A 20,577-nucleotide genomic window follows, 5' to 3' on the forward strand; every position below is an offset into this window, starting at 1 on the left:
GTGTTGACGGTAACCAGGACCCTAGGTGGAAAAAAGTTACATATGTCATGAGAAATCAAAGCTCATACACATACCTAAGGTTACAAGGTCCAAATTTTCACTACCCTTACATTTCAGGAAACCATGGTTTAACATTACAATGGGTCTAGGATTTGTGAAACCACTGGGACTGAAGCATAAGCAAACTCAAACTAGTTCTGTAGGAATACTTCTACAATTCAGAGCACACAAGAATCACCACCTCCAAACAAACTAAGATAACTTCACGGTAAAGACATTACAAACTATACAAGGAAATAATCTACCATGAGGGAGAATTGGCAGATGCGACTAACTGATTTCAATTCAAGATGGTCAAGGTCTGGAGAAAGTACAGATCTTCCTCAACTTATGATGAGTTACATCCCAATAAACCATTCATAAGTTGAAAATATCCAAGTCATAAATGCATTTAATACCCCTCACCTACCAAACATCATAGCTTAGCTGAACCCACCTTACATGTGCCCAGAACACTTACATTAGCCTACAGTCGGGCAAAATCATCTAACACAAAGCTTATTTCATAATAAAGTGTTGGGTATCTCATGTAATTTATTGAATTCTATACTGGAAGTGATAAACAAAATGGCTGTATGGAGGCAGAATGTTTCTAAGTGTATCAGTTGTTTACCCTCATGATTAAGAGACTGACTGGGAGCTGAGTTCCCTTTCCCTACCCAGCATCACAAGAATCATACAGCATAGCACCAGCCCAGGAATAGATCCAAATTCCAAATTCAAAGTACAGTTTCTACTGAATGCATATCGTTTTGTGCCATCATAAAGTCAAAAAATCATTAAGCTACACCATCTTAATTTGGGAACCATCTGTAGAGCCATCTATAAGACAAAAATAGAAGTATGTTTAAAACAAAGACATCATAATGAAAGAACACAATAGAATGTGAAAAGAACAGGCAGAGAACTCTTAGAAATGAAAACCTGTCTAAATATCAGATTAGGCACTGTATAAAGAATTGTGGATAGTGAACTGGTGGATAGATTTGAACAAATTACTAACAATGTAACAGAGAAATAAAGAGGTGGAAATTATGAAATAGATGTAGAAATATGGAGAGATGAGTAAGAACATTAACCCTACATATATTTAACATATCGAAAACAAAGTGAACTGAAAAATTTGGGAGATGATTTTAAATAGAATGTTGCAATAAATGAATATTCATTGATTGGGAGTGTCTCAGTGAAAAGGAATGAGACCTGAGGTCTTAAAGAGGCAGGTAAATAAGAGAGTCATGGAGAGTCTTCCAGGAATCATAAGGAAGAACAGAGAGGTCTCATATCAGAGGATACACGGGCTGGGTGGTCCTTCAAGGTTAGCTATTTCCATAACACAAAAGAATTGGGGGTGGGCGGTTCTTAACCATCCTGCTGTCCAGAAACACAGATCTCAGATAAAGTTCAACATTGCCAAATAGGAGTCCCAGAAGTACAAAGTAGAAAGAATAGAGATGAAGAGGGAATTTGCAAAAAAATAAAATCCAAGAAGTTTTCAGAATTGAAAAAAGACATAAAGCCTCAAAATTATGAAGCATGCCGAGTCCCAAATAAAGATAAAACAAAAGCCATACCTAGACACATGGTAGCAAAACTGCAAATATGAAGAAATATTGTTAATTAGGAATATTTTTCTTGCTCTTTATTTTTTTTCATCTTCCCACATTTCGGTATTACTGGCTTTATACAGCTGAAATTATACTTTCTATTATTGCTTCCTGAAGTTGAGAATGCAAACAATATCTACATCAGTTAAAATAGGAAGATTTGGAGCACCCAGAGACTGACTGTCCTTCTCTGTCACAGGGAATTCCTCTTTAGGACTTAGTTTGCCACTGCCTTGGGCCTCCTCCCTTCTCTCCTTACATTCACTTTCCCTCTCTGAGACTGATCCCAAGAAACCCCACAATTTCCTTAATTTATTTTGCAAGGCAACGTAGCCTTCACTCTCTCTCTCTCTTTCTCTCAGTCTCTTTTTCTCTGCTTTCTCCCTCCTTTCAGACCAAACCCATTCTCAAAGAGAGCTTCAATATATTTTCCTAAATACAACATCTCCCCTCATACAAATTACATCACTACTCAGGTAGATGGAAGTTGTTGCTTTTGGGTTTTTTTGGTTCTGTTTTGTTTTGTTTTTGTAATAAATAGCAATCCCCCCCAAAAAATCATTTTCCCCCTTAATTTTCAAATTCTGTATGTAGTACATGTCATAGTCTTTTAATTCACCTTTGATTCTAATCTTCCCTACTGGGCCAGGCTTGGAGTGGGACACAAGAATGGGATAAAGATTCTCATATACACATTGCTTTGAAACTTGAAAAAAAAAAAAGTGAAGTGTAAAGGACTTGTTATTTTTTAGGCCACATGAAAATGGCTAAGCCAAACAGCCACATCAAAACTCTTCAGTCAAAATGTCATGTACACACATCATAGTAATATTCCTATCTTACAAATGAGTAAACTGAGGGTCCAAGCATTCAAACTGACTTCTCCAAACTCACATAGCTGGTAAGTGGTTGAGTTGGGCCTTCAGCCCACATCTTCTGACTCAAAATACCATTTTCTTTTTGTGACACTTTGCAGCCTAGAGAGTTTCCTTCTCAATTTAATAAGTTTCATTTTAGCCCAAGGAAAAAATTGAAGGTTATAGCAACTACATCTACTTTCTATTTTCTCCTAAGTGTCATGATTGGGTACAACTGGGAGCTCAATTCCTCTTCACAATGGAAGCTCCCAGAGGGTAAACAGGGAAAGAACTTACACAATTCTTCCAGCAGAGCTTTATTTTTTTCCCCCCGTATAAATCAGCATGCAAAATCCCAGAGCAACGTTGTGACTTTAATACTTATGGAAATCAGATTGGCCTCCTCCACTTCAAATAAAGTTGGTATCTTGATGGCTTGTATTATTTCCTTCACATAGTGTTTCAGCTGTGCTGTCAGCCAATGGCACCACCTTATCAGGACAGAAGAGTGACTTTCTAAAGCATTGCCCTAAAAGCTGCTGCTACGAGACCCACCATCCTCCAAATCACCAATCTTCCAATGTGCTCTGCAGAACTTGGGCAAAGGGACAAAGAAGCATTGTCTTCTAGACTTCAGCTGGAGATCAGAAGTCGTATGGAGCCATCGAGTGGAGTCATGCATTTGTATATTCATTCATCCAACAAATATTTGAACACCTATTATGTGCCAAGGTTGTGCTAGGCGCTGGGGATATGGCAAGAGGAGACACGATTCCTATCTTCTTGGAGCTTATAGATTAGGCAGGGAAACAGGCATTAAAAAAATACTGTAATTACACAAGTAACTCAAATGTCGCTATCCCCACAAGCAGGCTCTCTTTTGGCCTCCTGCTAACCTTGATACTAGACACAACATTGCTCTTCTTTCTAATAAATAAATAGAAAATCCTCTCTGCACTGAAAGCATCATTGAGCAATGTAAATGTTGACCAAGATTCTGTATAGGAGATGAAGGAAGGAGTTTGGTTTCTGTGGTTACACACCTCAGTGGAATACTCCCAATTCTCTTAGGAAGTGTCTGATCTCCAACCTGCATTTTTTTTCTCTGTCCTTTGTGAAGCAGTTCTGGACCTTGCTGTCTTGTGATCTCTATCTTCCTGTATGTTCCCCCCTGGAACTTTCTTTTCTGCCCCCCACTCCCACCCCCATCATGGTGAGCAATTCAACTCTGCTTCTGAGTTTGCCTCCAGCCTCTCTTACTGGCAGCATCTCAGGGTACAGCAAAGAAAATGCCCTCCACTGGCTGGAATCCACCTCCTCAAAAGAGAGTATGTGTGTTGGGGTGGAATGGATATAACATCAAAAACAAACAAACAAACAAAACTGATTGGGCTACTCTTAAATAGGTAGTAATTATAATTGGGATAATTGGCTACAGGGAGAAATACAAGTGTGAGGAGACCGAGTAAGAGGCCAGCCTGGCATGATGGCCAGAAACAGCTGTGCAATAGCCCTCCCCACCCAGCCCGCTCCCGCCGTGTCAGGACCCTGCCTCCTGAGGCAGCCTGCATCTAATTGGGAGCAGCCACAATCACTGTGTGAATAATTCTCTGGAATAGAGTTTCTTCCTGAATGACTCGATTCACACGGGATGAGAAACTGTCTCTCTCCACCAGGAAGTGGAATAAAACAACTGACTCACATTTCATGCTTCTGTTTTTGCCAGGCGTAGATGATAATGTCTATTATTCAGATGTGGGCTAGAGCTGAATCTGCTTTGTATAACTGGCTGATCTGGCTAGGAAGTTAAAATCCAGGTAGCAGGCAGCTAAGAGAGGCATAGTGAGTTAAGTTCCTGGGTCCTACATTCCAGTCAAGTCCCGGAGTATGGCCATTCTTCTGTCTGGTGATCTGGAGCCATCTGGCATCTTGGATAAGGCATGAAGTGATCCTGTCAAATCAGAAGATTCCCCCCCCCCCTCCACCAAGCCATCCTCCCTTGATGTCTCCTAGAGAAGGTACAAATCCCAGATACCCTTTGAACATCTCTGATATTCTAGACCTAAAGCATGGAGTATCAGGCTTCAGAGACCAATGGTGGATGCCACTTGTAGATACTAGAGAAGTCAGTGTTGAGAACATAAGGCAGAGAGATCAAGCTCAGGGACTAAGCTGGGAGTAAACATGACTGCCATGGCCAAAAACAAGAACCGTCTCCAGATTTAGAGTACTGGATAGACACCAGCTCTACAGACCCAGCGCCCATGGGCTGTACTTTATTTGGAGAGAGGCAGGAGTTCTGACCTGAATTTATGTGCCTCCTAATTACTATTAGTGATTAAGGGAGTCAGCCAGTAGGACCCTGATTTTTCCCTTTTAATATCATTTCCTAATCATTTTCCTATGTAATTATATATTGGACACATGATAGTTCTACCAACTATTGCAAAAAAAGACCTATGATTTATGTGCTCACAATTATGCCATAGTGGGATATGTCCCATATGTCCCATATGTTCTGGGATATGTCCACACAATATATAATATCACAGTAAGTCCATTGTACTATACTGGGTACAAAAGTTTCTTCAGCTGTACCACCATCACCACTAGGGAGTTCACACATTCTCTCCATCCACATAGTTACAGTCATGATCCTATTGTTTTAAAGAATACCTTGGCAATTAAAGAGCGATCACTTTTGATGCTTTCTCATGATACTCAAAAAACTAAGAATTGACAAATTAAACTCTTATTGGATAAACTCTAAAGTTATAGCCAGCTGACATTTAGTGAGCTTGGCACACATTAATAAATCTTCACAATAACCATGTAATATCAGCACCTTTGTCATCCCTATTTTATAGAGAAAGAAACTAAATCTTAAAAAAAAAAGAGATTAAACAACTTAGCCAGTCATTTAATAAATAAATCATTGAAGGTCATTCAATAAACAGGGTCATTCAATAAACTAGGTCTCAAATCAAAGTCTGTCTGGTGCCAAGCCCACATGTATAACCATTCTGCTTGTTCTGGGAATGCATGTCAGATACTTTTAAGAACTTTTTCTGGTGTTTCTTGGGTTTATAGTGTGTTGATACTACTCCTTGGCTATCCTCTCCTCCACAGGATGTTCTTATCACATCTATTTTTCCCATAGTTGAGAAACTCTTCATCAATCTAATTTCATCATGACCACTCTCTTCCCTGACCCTTCTGTCCTTGATCAAGTCAAGCTAGATTGCCAAATGGTGGATTCTGATTTTAAATTGATCATCTCCAGGAAATGCAAAACTACTGATCAGTTTAGATTATCCTTCAGAAAACTCAGTTCTGCCCAAGGCTGACCCATCCTGAACCTGAGTTAGGTAGAAGTGCAGCTAGTCAGCTTCCTGAGGTAGCAATCACTAACCATCACTAAGACATCACTAGAATCAATTAGAAGTCTGTGTCAGGTTTGCCACTGAAGTCAAAGTGCCCTCATGTGGAAAAAAAGAGAAACATTTACCACACAAGAGGTTCATCTGTATTGGTTACCTTTGTGATATTATCTGGAACTTGAATAATCATAGCTATGCCACCAACCCTGGGACCTGCCAGGTAATAATGACTATGGGTCAGCTGAAATTCTTAAACTAAAGGATAGTTTACTTTATTAGCTAAATTGTAAGCCTTTTATATACAATATAAACCTTTTATATTCCAATAAGTTGTCCCTCCCCCCCCCAAAAAAAATTAAAAAATAAAACTGAAGTGACATTATAGAAAAGTGGAAAATTTCTGGGCAACCAAAAGTCCAAAAAAGAAACTTTAAACATAATTTGAAGAGGATCTGTGATTATATGCATATGAATCATGTCTATTCATTAGGACTATGAATGACATGACACTGAGTTGTAAGTAATGGGAAAATAATGATATGAAAGACCATTTCAAATAAGTTGAAATATCATATTAGATCAGGGAAGCCAGATTTCTCAGTGTTTAAAGAAGGAAGTTAAAAAAATGGAAGTAAGGAAGGCTCGAATCAACACGGTGGCTCACGAGGTTGAGAAGGCAATCTCACTCAAAGTATCCTGCTACAGATTACTTATTTATTACACAGGGGGGACACAGTAACTGGGCAGAGGATTCACATCACCAACAATGGGACCAGCTGACTGTGCCTCCTGATGTGATGCACCGAGGAGGACACAATATTCACATTTGTGGTGTTTCTGCCTGAAAATGCGTGACCCAAATTGAATCTTAAGGAAACTTCAGACAAAGTAAAATAGAAAAATTTCCTATAAGATAACTACCCTGTACTCTTCACAATTGCCAAAAACATGAAAGACAAGGGAAGATGGAGGAACGTTTCTGGGTTACAAGAGACCAAAGAGACATGACAACTAACTGCCACACATGCTTCTGGATTGGATCCTGGACCGGGGTAAATAATCACCACCAAACAGCACTGGGGCCATCAGAGCAATATAGATACAAATTTTAGGTTATAGTGTTACTTCAAAGTGCCAGTCTATGATTTCAATCATTGTGGTGTGGTGATGGAAGAGAAGTCCCTGCTTTTAGGAAATAGACGTAAAGAATTGATGGGTAGAGAATCATAGTATCTGAAAGGTATCTTCAAATATTTTTAATAAAGAGGGGAAGAATGAGAGCAAATAATAAACAAATGGAGCAAAATATAACCATCAGTGAATCTGGGTAAAGGGAATACAGGTGTTTCTTATACTAATCTTTTGACTTTTGTGAAAGTCAAATGTTATTGAAATTAAAATATTTAAGTGTCATATTCTACTTAGAGCATTTAATCGATCTTTTTTTTTTTTAAGATTTTTATTTATTTATTTGACAGAGAGAGATAGCGAGAGCAGGAACACAAGCAGGGGGAGTGGGAGAGGGAGAAGCAGGCTTCCTGCCGAGCAGGGAGCCTGATGTGGGACTCAATCCCAGGACCCTGGGATCATGACCTGAGCCGAAGGCAGACGCTTAACGACTGAGCCACCCAGGCGCCCTTAATTGATCTTTTTAAAAACATAGATAAAGAGTGTATTACTTTCCTATGGATTTCCTATTATTTTCCTATTGAAGCAAATTACCACAAGCATAGTAGCTTGAAACCACACTAATTTATCATCTCACACATTCTGGTTTCTAGAGGCTGCCTGCATTCCACAACATTCCACATCATCCCATCCTCTGTTTTCATCATCATGTCTCCTTTCCTGACACTGGTGCTGTTGCCTTCTCCTAAAAACCTACTGTGATTACGTTGGGCCCCCCCCGTAGATAGTCCAGGATACAGGCCCTTAATCACATCTACAAAATTCCTCTTGTCACCGATCCCAGGGTTTAGGATGTCTTTGGGGGGCCATTATTCTGTCCACCACAGAGTAAGTCAGTTTTTAGTATAAAAAGAAACAATTCTATCCCCTTCCCAAATAAATTAAACAATATTCAAAGACTTCTGGTTTGAAGAGGCAAACTCAGGCCTAGGAAGGGGGAGATACGATAAGAGATGAGAACACAGGGTACCAAAGGCACTATAATATTCTAGATCTTAAGTTGGGGAACAGATTTAAGAATGTCTGTTTTATGATTCTTATTTAGACTGTGCTTACACATTAACCTATTATATGATTTGGTTCATAATTGTTTTAAAAGACACATGGAATTAAATAAAATGATAGAAAACTCTAAACTGATAAGGCTTACCTTATTAAGGCCTGGAGTATTTTGAAAACTATTTTACTTAAATGTTTTTGAAAAAAAATTTTTTTTTTAAGTTTATCTTCTCAGGGGCACCTGGGTGGCTCAGCTGGTTAAGCGACTGCTTTCGGCTCAGGTCATGATCCTGGAGTCCCGGGATCGAGTCCCGCGTCGGGCTCCCTGCTCGGCAGGGAGCCTGCTTCTCCCTCTGACCCTCCCCCCTCTCATGTGCTCTCTCTCTCTCATTCTCTCTGTCTCAAATAAATAAATCTTTAAAAAAAAAAAGTTTATCTTCTCATTAGGGTTAATAACAGGGAAACATGATCTTAGCAGACCCAGCAACTAATGCCTTGAACCTATCTATGACAGAGTAGCCATTGCTTTGTCAATCAATCAAAGTGAATAAATAGAAGTTATTACCATTAAAAATATGTGCCGGAGCAAGTCAGTGGTTGTCAGGTGTTATGGGTGGGAGGAAGAGAGTAAATATAAAGAGACACCACAACAGAGTGTTTTGGCATGATGGACTATTCTGTATCCTCATTATAGCACTGGCTGCATGAATCTTTAAAATTCATAAAACTGTACACTAAAATAAAAATGTCAATTTTACTTTATGATAATGTAAAAAGTAAGAGCTTAGTGTATAATGTTCAAAAAAAAATTGTGCTAACCTATTTTGATCCAACAGTTTTAAATCTAGGAATTTAGCCCATGAAACATATCCATACACACACTCACATGTTCACAAAAACAATGAGTATATTCACGGAAGCAATAGCAAGAACCTGGACCCTACCCAAATATTCATCAGCAGAGGACTAGTTAAACACATTATAATGTTTTCATCCATGCAAGTCATTAAAATAGACTCTAAGTAAACTGACATGTAATAGGATGTTATTCCAGAATTGGCTAGAGATTGGGGTGATAAGCAACCCATACACCAAAGGAGGCTAAAGTAATTGAAGGTCACAGACTTCTTCAGGACAGATAAGAAACAGCTAGATTGGCTCAGCTACTCAGCTGTCAGTCCGTAATTGCCTCCAATCTATACCTATATATGCAACCACTTTGGGAAACGAATTCAAGGAGAATTTTCAGTCTTCAGATGTCAGCCTTGTGGGGAGTGCTATGGTTTCTCTTTCTTTCCTCATGAGGGGACTATCCCTCAAAAGTTAAGTAAGGGGAAACATACAGAGATTAGAGGTGCAGGCACGGCAGGGGTCCTCACATTAACTCCCTGTTTACATATCTGCTTCTTCAGTAGAACTGCTCATCTGTCCTCTGTGTCTATCTGAGCAGGAAATAAAAGGAGACAGAGCTGGGCAAAGAGGCCACAGCCGCAGAGTGGTCTATCTGTCCATTCTTGGGTGTGACAAAGACATGGGGGCTTCCTGAGAGTGAAACGATCTTTGGAATGTAGCTTACCGGGTACCCTGTCCAAGAGGCTTGGTCACCAGGAGAGAGGACCCCATCCCCCTCCCCGCCCCTGTGAACTTGAGACTGTACTATGAACTGTTCTGGGTGGGAGCTGAGAGGGACTTGGAGAAAGTTAAACTCCAGTGTATTTTCCATACCAAAGAACTGTGCCCTGAGGAGAACTTTCTGGGATCTCCCCAAAGAAACCACACATGTGACCCATGAACAAGACAGCCTTTAAAATCCAGTGAGCACCATCTGACCACCCCAACAATCATCACTGGATTCCTTTGCTTGGGCTGCCATAACAAAACACCACAGAAATGTATTTTCTCATAGTTCTGGAGGCTGGAAGTCCAAGATCAAGGTGCCTGAAGGGTTGGTTTTATGAGGCCACTCTCCTTGGCTTTACATGGTCATCCCTCTGTGCATGTTAGCTGCTGGTGTCTCTCTGTATGTCCAAATTTCCTCTTCTTATAAGGACACCAGTGAGACTAGATTAGGGCCCACCCCAATGGCCTCATTATAAACTCATCACCTCTTTCAGGGTCTTGTCTCAAATTCAGTCACATTCTGAGGTATTGGGGTTAAGTCTTCAACATATGATTTTTGAGGAGGGACACAATTCAGCCTGTAACTCCTATAAATAAGAGACACTTGCCTCTCTGATTATCCCTCCTTCTCATCCCAATGAAAAAAGAGGGCAGAAACAGTGAAAAGTGACCCACACCCTTCTCTACTCCAAATCCTCTCACTGAGGCCTGCCCTGCACTTGCAGTTTTGAGGAAGAGAATGAAAATTAAACTGGATGTGAAGGGCACCTGGGTAGGTCAGTCAGGTGAGTGTCTGACTCTTGGTTTCAGCTCAGGTCATGATCCAGGGTCATGAGATCGAGCCCCACGTCAGGCTCCCTGCTCAGCGGGGAGTCTACTCAAGATTCTCTCTCCCTCTGCCTCTGCCCCTCATCCCCCACTCACGCACACTCTCTCAGTAAAAAAATAAATAAATCTTGAAAAAATAAATTGGATGTGAAAAAAAGGGGATGTGAAATTTAGTTTTAGACTATTCTAGACATTTTAATAATAAAAAGTGGCCAGAGGGATGCCTGGGTGGCTCAGTTGGTTAAGCATCTGCCTTTGGCTCAGGTCATGATCCCAGGGTCCTGGGATCAAGCCCTACATAGAGCTCCTTTACTCAGCGGGGAGCCTGCTTCTCCCTCTGCCTGCTGCTCCCCCAGCTTGTGCTCTCTCTCTCTGACAAAGAAAAAAATAAAATCTTAAAAAAAAGGGGGGGGGTGCCAGAAAGCTATGAGATCTGCCTAAGGTATCATTAAGAGTCAGAAAGGAAGATTTCATGCAATATGATGGAAAGACATGATTAGGGAGAAAACCAAAACAGTTTCATATTTCTGTTCTATTGAATGTAGCCTGTTTGATAAACTGATCATAATATACATTGATATGGAAAGAAGTCCATGATATATAATTCATTGGCTGAAACAGACTGGAGAACAATATGCGTGTTATGCTCCTACCTGAATTAAAACAAAATTGACAGAGGTCTATTGTTCTTGGCTGCCCAGCATCCTTTCCCTTGACTTTTCTAGTAACAGACACTTTCCCCAGCAATGGGTTGGGCATGTGACTCCAGCCGAGGCTCTTGTAATACCTCATGCCCTTCCTAGGGTGATTGATTAATCAACAGATTGAACCAAGTAGAAAAATGCCCTGGGATTTTTCAAGCCAGAAGAACAGGGTCCCTTTCCTCTCTGGTCACAAAGTTGTAAGGCTCAAAGCTGGGAGCTGCTAGTGGTCATATTGCCTGACTCGTGGAGAACCCAGTGTGGAAGATTAAGCTAACATGCAGGAAGACGTAGAGACGAAAGACAAAAACAGTGATTCCTGATGATGTTCTAGTCCTGGTTTCAATCATCCTGAAGGCCAATTCTACTCTTGTCTTTCCAAAATTTGGGGTATCTGTGCCAATTAGGTCTTTCCTTTTGCTTAAGCCAGTTTGCTTTTGTTCCTATCCCTTGAAACCAAAGAATCTCAAAAATAAAAATATATGTGTTTATGTGGTATAGTTAATAGTCCATGGAAAATATCTAGAAAGATACATATAAAATTGTTAACAGTTGTTAATTCTGGTAAGTTTACCAGGCATACTTCTTCTTTATGCCTTCTTGTATTATTTTAATTTCTTTATATCAACTATTTGTTACTTTTGCAATAAAACACATTTAGGAGGGGCACCTGGGAGGCTCAGTCAGTTAAGCGTCTGCCTTTGGCTCAGGTCCTGATCCCAGGGTCCTAGGACTGAGCCCTGGGTCGGTGTCCCTGCTCAGTGGGGAGTCTGTTTCTCCCTCTCCCTCTGCCTCTCCCCCACTCATGCTCTCTCTGTCTCTCAAATAAATAAATAAAATCTTTAAAAAATAAATTAAAAAAATTTTAAAAACATATTTAGTGAACAGAGAACACAAAGTAGTATATCACTGATGATAATCAAGGAAAATGTATGACTATACATTGAATAAAATTGGGAGAAGAATTTAGAATAACAGACATTTAGCTCAACATTCTCTTTGCCCTCTTTCCATATAAAGTTGCTTAAACTCTTAATGCAATTTTAAAAATGTAAATCTCTGCTCCACAAAGAGGTAAAAAGAACATTAATTCTAAGATCATATAGAGAGAGCACTAAATGTGTTCAGGACAACCCAGAAATGCATATGGAAAGGACCTAATGCCATGGGTGTCAATGCGGAAAAGAGAAGAGAAGAGATGAAAGAAAAGAGAAGAGATCTGCCCTGTGGGGTCACCTCTGAGTTATGCATCCTTTCTGAGCAGAGACTCCACCTCGCTCATCTTCTTCCCAATACAGCACCCAATATATTACTTGATACATTGCTGGTCCTTGTCTTAGTTATCTATCACGGCCTAACAAATTATCACAAAGCTTAGCAGCTTCAAAGACCAGCATTTAGTATCTCAGAGTTTCTGTGGGGTGCAGGAATCTGGGAATGGCTTAGCTGGGTACCTCTGACTCAGGGTGACTCACAAAGCTGTGATCCACGTATCGCCTAGGGCTGCATTTACCTCAAGGGTCAACTGAGGGTTGATCCTCTTCTAAGTTCACTTACTTGGCTTCAGGCTGGCCTCAGATTCTTGCTGGACTTGCCACATGGGCTCTTGCTAACAGGGCAGTTTGCTTTCCCCAAACCGAGAAGGTCAGGGATCAAAGGAGGGAAGGGGAGAGGAGGGGAGAGGGGGAGACAGAGAGAGAGAGAAAGGAGAGCAGGATGGAAGTCACAGTCAACCAAGGGGGGAGGATACTACTGACATCTAGTTTGTAGAGACAAGGGATGCTGCCAAGCATCCTAAAATGCACCAGACAGCCCCCCCACAACGAACACTTATCTGGCCAAAATACCAAAAGTGCTGAGGTTGAGAACCCCTGACCTTGAGTGTTGAATGTTTGCAAAGCATTTTATGTACATTTCCTCAATCCTCACACAACCCTACAAGGTAAAGAGGTATTATACCTCCATTTTATTGCTGAGGAAACTGAGGCTTTGAGAAGTTCAATGATTTGCCACCCAGCAAGCAAGTAGGGGGGCTGGTTTGGAACATAGGTCAGTGTGACTCCATCACCAGGCTCCTCCCCTGGGAAACAGGAGCGGGGAGAGGCAGGAAGGGGAAAACAAGGTCTGGGAGAGGGGAGGGGGGAACACGATCTCTGCCAGGATATGTTCCAGACACCACTCTTGACACCTCATCTGAAATTTGCGATGAGGTGGGAACATAAACCTGAGCAGACTCTGTTCGAGAACAGACAGCTTAGCAAGGTCCTGGTTTGCGTCAGCATTGAGTTGGAGCTGGGGATATCTGTGGTCTTGGGAACCCACAGTACTCACGCTGACTGCATCCTCTGCTTTTCTGTTCTGGGCCCCAGCTGTGCCTCCAGATGAATCACTGGTGACTGCTCAGAGAGCCATGCCAAGCACCCCTTCATTCTGCTTTCAATATGGTAGGCCTGGCTTCTTTCGTGCCTGGGGACACGCCACCAATTAGATCACATTATGAAACATCTGATAAATACATTTTTCATTTCTTATCACTTTTACCTGAAATGTGTTCCCCAACCCAGTCCCCTTTTAATTAAGACTTCAGGACTTATTTCCTCCTGACTCCCTCAGTCAAAGTGGGAACGTTTCATTTTCCAAAGGAGCATGTCATCCTGAGATAGATTCTCTGGCCTTAATTATGCCCTCTCAAAAGGCCTTTCCACCTGGGGAGTCACCCCTTTATCAGTGGTGCTCTTTATTTTAATAGGACTTGCTCTTTCTGGGATGGAAACATGCAAATCCAGTTTGCGATGGTTCTCAAACACCATTGGGAGGTTGATAGTACCACAAACCGTTCGAGTGTGTGAATTAAAAATTTCTAGGTGTGTGAGCATTATGCAAGTTTGTAGTTCTTATTTGAAGTTTTATATAAAAGATAAATTTGGCAAGGAGAAGATTGTTTTCTCCATCCTAGGGCTACAAGATCAGACGAACCTTTCATCAGCTGATAATCTGTAGGTGTGGGCCTGCTGGGATTTCAAAGGGCACACATTCTTTGGCCAAATATGGCCTTGGCACATGAACCAGCCTTGTAGGAGCCTTGGCTGTTGCAGTTCAGCGTGTGACTCAGCGACTAATGTCATTTTACCTTGTTCATATCATGACCTAAACGGTCGGGTTGGGGAGGAGAGGAGGGGAGGGAATTCTGCATTTGGGCCCCAAAGTTGCATGGCCTTACTCATCCTCCTACTCAGCTATATCCCACCAGCTACATCTAGAGACAGACAAATTCCAGGCTGGAAATGGCAGCTACCAAGTAACAAAAATGCACAAGGCCTTTAAAAATCAATAGAAAAACATAGCAGAACGAATGAGGGAACCAAAGGCAAGAGACATGTCGCTTAAATTAAATTTCCTTGGGGCACCTGGGTGGCTCAGTCAGGTGAGAGTCCAACTCTTGGTTTCAGCTCAGGTCATGATCTCAGGGTTGTGAGATCGAGTCCCATGTGGGGCTCCATGCTCAGTGGGGAGTTTGCTTGAGATTCTCTCTCTCCCTCTCCATCTGCCCCTCCCCGCCACTTGCACTCTCTCTCTCTCTCTAAAAGATAAATAAATCTTTAAAAAAATGTCCTTACAACTTGCAGCCCACTGAGAGATACCTGAAACACGCAGAGCATGACCTTCCTCAAGGAACTCAAGGCTGCCTAGTGCCTTAATGTTACATTATGTTGACGACTAAAAGTAACCTTGTCCTAACAGCAGCTAGCCCCTCAAGGTCCTGAAAGCCTTGCTTCCAAATTCCTTAGAGATTTATGCTAGCCCTAACCCCCACTAATTAAATATACAATGAGTCACTCCTCACAATCCCAGTGCAGCTCTCTGTCCCCAGGGTCCTGTCCCCATGCTATAATAAAATTGCCTTTTGCACCAAAACCATCTCAAGAATTCTTTCTTAGCCATTTGCTCATGAACCCAAAACTTCAAATCACATCATGTCAACAAGACCACACAAAAAGAACAACAGATCAGGTGACACCAAGGAACTTCTTCCTTCTGTCGGGTGATTTCTGATTTCTGACTGGCTGGCATAGCTTTAGTGATCTGATTCAGGTGACCAGTTACTGGAAATTCGTTGAAAAGAAATTTTCATCAAGTGATCTTGTTTTTTCCCCTTGGTTTTTTTTTATTATTTATATATTGTATGTACAAATTTCATTACCTAGGGGTTTTCAAACTTTTTAAGCAATGATCACATTAAGAAATTGATTGTTACATTGTTGACAGAGTGCACACACACACACACACCCACACATACACACGCACCCACACACACACACGCACCCACACACACATGCGCACCCACACACGCGCGCGCACACACACACACGCACCCATACACAAAACAAAAAGTTCTACAAAAAAAAAATCACTCTTACTATGTATGATTCCCTTTAATATTTTCATTCTATTCTATTCCAATCTAGTCCAGTCTATTAAAAAATGCCTTTTGCTGCCCATTAAGTTAATTTCACAATATACTAAATGAACATGACCTGCAGCTTTAAGATATCCTATTACTTAAACTGTGCTTAAAAGAATGACAATTTATAGCATTCTGATGAAATACAAACTATAACTAGAAAGTGAATTTGATTAGCATTTTTCAGGATTGTTTTCTGTGGGATCGGTAATATTGCTCATCCAACTCTTTGGTGGAATTGTAATGTACCCATAATCTCACACTTTTCCAATTCTGATGATCTGTAAAAACTGCATAATTAAATCAGCCTCTTTTCTACATTCTCAGACAGGGTCTTTGGGAGCTCCTTTCAAAGTGTTACACCCGTGAGGCTTGGCAAAACCAGGGGCCATGGTGTCACTTAACTCTGGTCGTGGTGTGAGTAGACATAAAGGAGTCCATACTGGAAACAGCATGCCAAGGAAGTGCTAGAGTTTAACCAGATCCACCTGGATTCAGCACCAGGGGAAGAGGGAACCAGAGAGAAGGCCAAGTAAGATGGAAGCTGTGAAAATTATGGACAGACGGAAAAGGGAGCAGGGCATAAGGCAATCCCAAACTAAAGAGTAAAAAGCTGTAAGCGTTCCTGACCCTCTTCCTATAGCCTTGGTTAGGAGCATGCTCCAAAAGCAGTTATAGTGACATTTTATCATTTCATCCATAAATATGTCAGAATGTATTTAAAAACAAAACCAAATTCCATCATCACCCTTAAATTTTTTTAATGATTTCTTAATATTATTCAATATCCAACTATCCACAATTGTTCTAACTGTCCCAAAATTTTTTGTTTGCTTTTACATTTTGTTTTCTCTAATCAGGGTCCAAAAAATTAGAGTCATACATTTTAATTGGTTGATTTGTCTCATAATTCTTTTCATTTGTAAGTTCCCCCATTTTTTTGAGTGGTAACAAAGCAAAATCCAAGACCTCTTTATAATTGAGTCTTCCCAAGAAAATATAAATTGTTTATTTTAACTTGTTTTGTTGGCTGAGCAAAATAGCTGCAGGCCTGCTTGGGGGGGGGAGAAAAGCTTACTTCAAGTGATATGGTACCAAGGGTGATGAAAACTGGTCCCACCTCACTGTCCCCCATCATTCCCGAAATCTCCTCCATTAGACTCACTCCCTTATACTTCTAAAAGGCCTCCTCTAAAACACGACTGCATTAAATCCCCTTGTATGTCACATTCTATAAACGGGAAATCTGTTAACCTCTGATATTCATCTCTGAGTTCTTTGCCAGCACAATGTTTAGAAATGAGGGCCCAGAGGAGAGCAAGCCTGGTGAGCTATCAAAGAGCCCACTCCAATTAGCAGAGTTTGAGCACTGAGTGCATTTAGAGGCCTCCTAATTTTCAGAAAATTGACAATCCATGTACTCATTGGTTTTTGTGTAATGATACATACCAGGATATGATGCTAGTTTTTCCATTTCCAGAATGAGTTTTCTTACATTCACTTGAATAAACTAACTTCTCCATCACCACTGAATGGCTGTTTCCTACCCTTCAAAAATTATAAAACGTTTCTTGGTATTCTTAAGCTAGCAAGCATCTAGAAACCACAAACTTTAGTTTTTCTTTTTTTCTTTTTCCTTTGTCATGTTGCTACTCCTTTACCTTTGCCTGGATTTGTGGGCGACATGAGTGCTAGAGAAATTATCCAAGAGTAGAAGTGCCATGTGACAGCAGCCCCCCCCATACAGTGGCCATGTCAACTGCTAAATCATTACCTTTATTGAGGTAATCATTTACATGACATAGACTGCTCCCATAGTAAGGGGGCACATTTCAATGAGATCTGATAAATGCAGACACTTGGGTAACCACCACCCTAGTCAAGACAGATCATAGAACATTTTCACCATCCCCCGAAGTTCCCTTATGTCACTTTGCAGTCATCTATCTCCCCCTTCCCTATTTCCAGGCAAACACTCTGTTTTCCATCAATAGAGATTAATTATGGCTCCTTTAGACTTTCGTCTAGATGGAATATACAGGATACATCTTTTGGCTTCTTTAGCTCATCCCAAGTTTTTGAGATTCACCCGTGTTTTTCCATGGGTCGAGACTTGTTCTTTTTTATTGCTGCAAAGGATTCTATGATATGGATACACCGTAATTTGTTTATCCATTCCCCTTTTGATAAACATTTGAATTATTTCCAGTTTTTGGCTATTTTGAATGAAGCTGCTAAAACAAATGCGTGCAAGTCTGTGTGGACATATGCTTTCAGTTCTGTTGGTAAATACCTAGGAGAGGAATTGCTGGTAAGTGTATGAGAAACTGCCAAAGTGTTTCCCAAGCAGATTGTGTCATTTTATACTCCCACCAGCGATGGATGAGGATTCCAGTTGCTCCAGCTCCTCACCAACATTTGCTGTTGTCAGTCTTCTTAATTATAGTCCTGCTAGTGCATTTGTAAAAGGATCTCACTGTAGCTGTGGTTTGCATTTCCCTCCTGATGAAAGATTTGGAGCATCTCCCCATATGTCTGTTGGCTTATTTGTGTGTCTTCTTTTGTGAAGTATCCAAGTCTTTTGCTTGTTTTTATTGAGTTGTTTTCTTATTATTGACCTGTGAGAGTTCTTTCTATATTCTGGATATAATCCTTTGCCAGATTTACATATTATGAATTATTCCTCCCAGTCTGTGACTTCCCTTTTTATTTTCTTAATGGAATCTTTCAAAGGGAAAATTTTAAAACTTTTTATGAAATCCAATATATCATTTTTTTTTAATTTTACAGTTTATTCTTTTCATGTCCTATCTAAGAAATCTTTGTCTACACCAAGATTAGAAAGATAGTCTCTTATGTTTTCTGTGAGAAGCTTCATAGTTTTAGCCTTTGTGTTCAAATACATGATCCATTTAAAATAAATATTTGGAGAAGTCGCTGGGGTCTCGGAGGAATCTCGGACTTGTAGACGCCCAGGTGCTCTGCAAGTCGCCATGCCTCATGGAAGCCGGAGCCGCACCTCCCGCATGCCCCCCCACCCGCCCCCCCCGCCAGCCGGGCAACTCAGATGAGAGCAGCGCCTAGACCAGAGCCGGCAGCTCAGCCTCTGGCAGCTCAGCCTCCCGGCAGCGGCTCACCAGCTGCTGAGCCCCGGCAGCCAGGTCTCTTGGCCCAGATGGCAACCCCTGCAGCTGGCGTGGCTGTGGGCTCTGCTGTCGGGCACATGATAGGTCATGCCATCACTGGGGGCTTCAGTGGAGGAGGCAATGCTGAGCCTTCAAGGCCTGACATCACTCACCAGGAGCCTCAGGGAACCCAGCCAGCACGCCAGCAGCAGCAGCAGTCTGGCCCACGCCACTATGAGATGAAACAGTTTCTGGAGTGTGCCCAGAACCAGGGTGACCTGAAGCTTTGTGAAGGTTCCAGCGAGGTGCTGAAGCAGTGCAGATTTGCAAATGGATTAGCCTAATCAAGAAGTTCAAATTGAAGATATGGAAAATCATCTCTCATAACCAAGTTAATTTAGCATAAAAATATAATTGATGGTGAATATATAAGGTGTAAAACCACCAGTTAAGCTTCTCCTTCCTCATTAAATACAGCTTTCTTCGGAATTGGAATGAAAAATGTTGTTCTTACTGTATAGAAGTTCATTGAGATGGTTTGAATTTGGGGCTGGGCAGATGTTTGTGTGCCTCCTTAAATCACCTTTTGTGATGTTCTCATTTGTGAATTAATTAGAATAAAGTGATTTTCTCCCCCCCCAAAATAAAATAAAATAAAATAAAATAAAATAAAAATTTGTGTGTGGCATGAAGTAACAGTAGAGATTCATTTTTGTCCATATGAATACCCCAATTATTTCAGTACCATTCGTTTTTCTACCTTCATTGAAAATCAATACATGTGTGGGTCTGTTTCTGGAATCTCAATTCTATTCCATTTATCAAAATGTTTATCTTTATGCCAATACCCTGCTCTCTTGATCACTATAGCTTTGTAAATAATTCTTGAAATTGAATAGTATAAGTCCTGCAACTTTACTCTTCGTCTTAAAAAAAAAATTCCAGCTCATTTGCGTTTCCATATAAATTCTAGATAAGCTATGCACAATAGAAAGCTTCCCAGTAATACAAAGGAATGAAATATTGATACATGTGAGAATATGGGTAACTCTAAATAATTATGCTGAGTGAGAGAAACCAAGCAAAAAAGAATACATACTATTTGAATCCATTTATATAAAATTCTAAAAACTGCAAAAGAATCTATACTGATAGAAAGCAGATAAGTGGTTTTCTGGAGAGGAGTCATGGAAGGGAGGTAGCAAAGAGAGACAGAAATGAGAGATGTTACAAGGGAAGGAGAAAACTTTGTATGTTCCAATCTGATGTATCCAAACTGATGGATACGTTCTTGAGTGTGGTGATAGCGTCATGAGTATACATAAACAATAATTTATCAGTTTCTACACTTTCAATCTTAACAGTTCATTGCATGTCAATTATACTTCAGTGAAGCTGGGGATTTTTTTAATTAGATATTGCCAAAAAATGGAGTTTTCAAAAAAAGCTTTCAAAGAATATAAACGATGAAAATTAGTAGGGTTGGGGGCTTCTCAACAGCAACACTGGAGACTAGAATACAGTAGAGAAATGGCTTCAAAAGTCCAAACGAAAATGATTTCCAACCTAAAATTCTATATCCTGCTAAGCAATAAAGCAAGAAGATGGAATAAAATTTACAGATATGTGCAATTGTTCTTTCTCAGGAAGCCTCTGTAGTGTCCACACCATCAAAACAACAAAGCAAATGAAGGAAGAGTATTATATGAGATTTTAATTTCCTAGGATCCAACACACAAGAGAGGTGAGA

At 40.6% G+C, this 20,577-nt stretch overlaps 1 pseudogene; it reads left to right on the top strand.

Moving 5' to 3' along the window:
* Positions 1-18,695: 18,695 nt before the first annotated feature.
* On the top strand, positions 18,696-19,239 carry LOC110589465 (annotated as a pseudogene).
* Positions 19,240-20,577: the final 1,338 nt, after the last annotated feature.

This window comes from Neomonachus schauinslandi, chromosome 6, assembly GCF_002201575.2.
Source record: "Neomonachus schauinslandi chromosome 6, ASM220157v2, whole genome shotgun sequence".
Taxonomy (NCBI): Eukaryota; Metazoa; Chordata; class Mammalia; order Carnivora; family Phocidae; genus Neomonachus; species Neomonachus schauinslandi.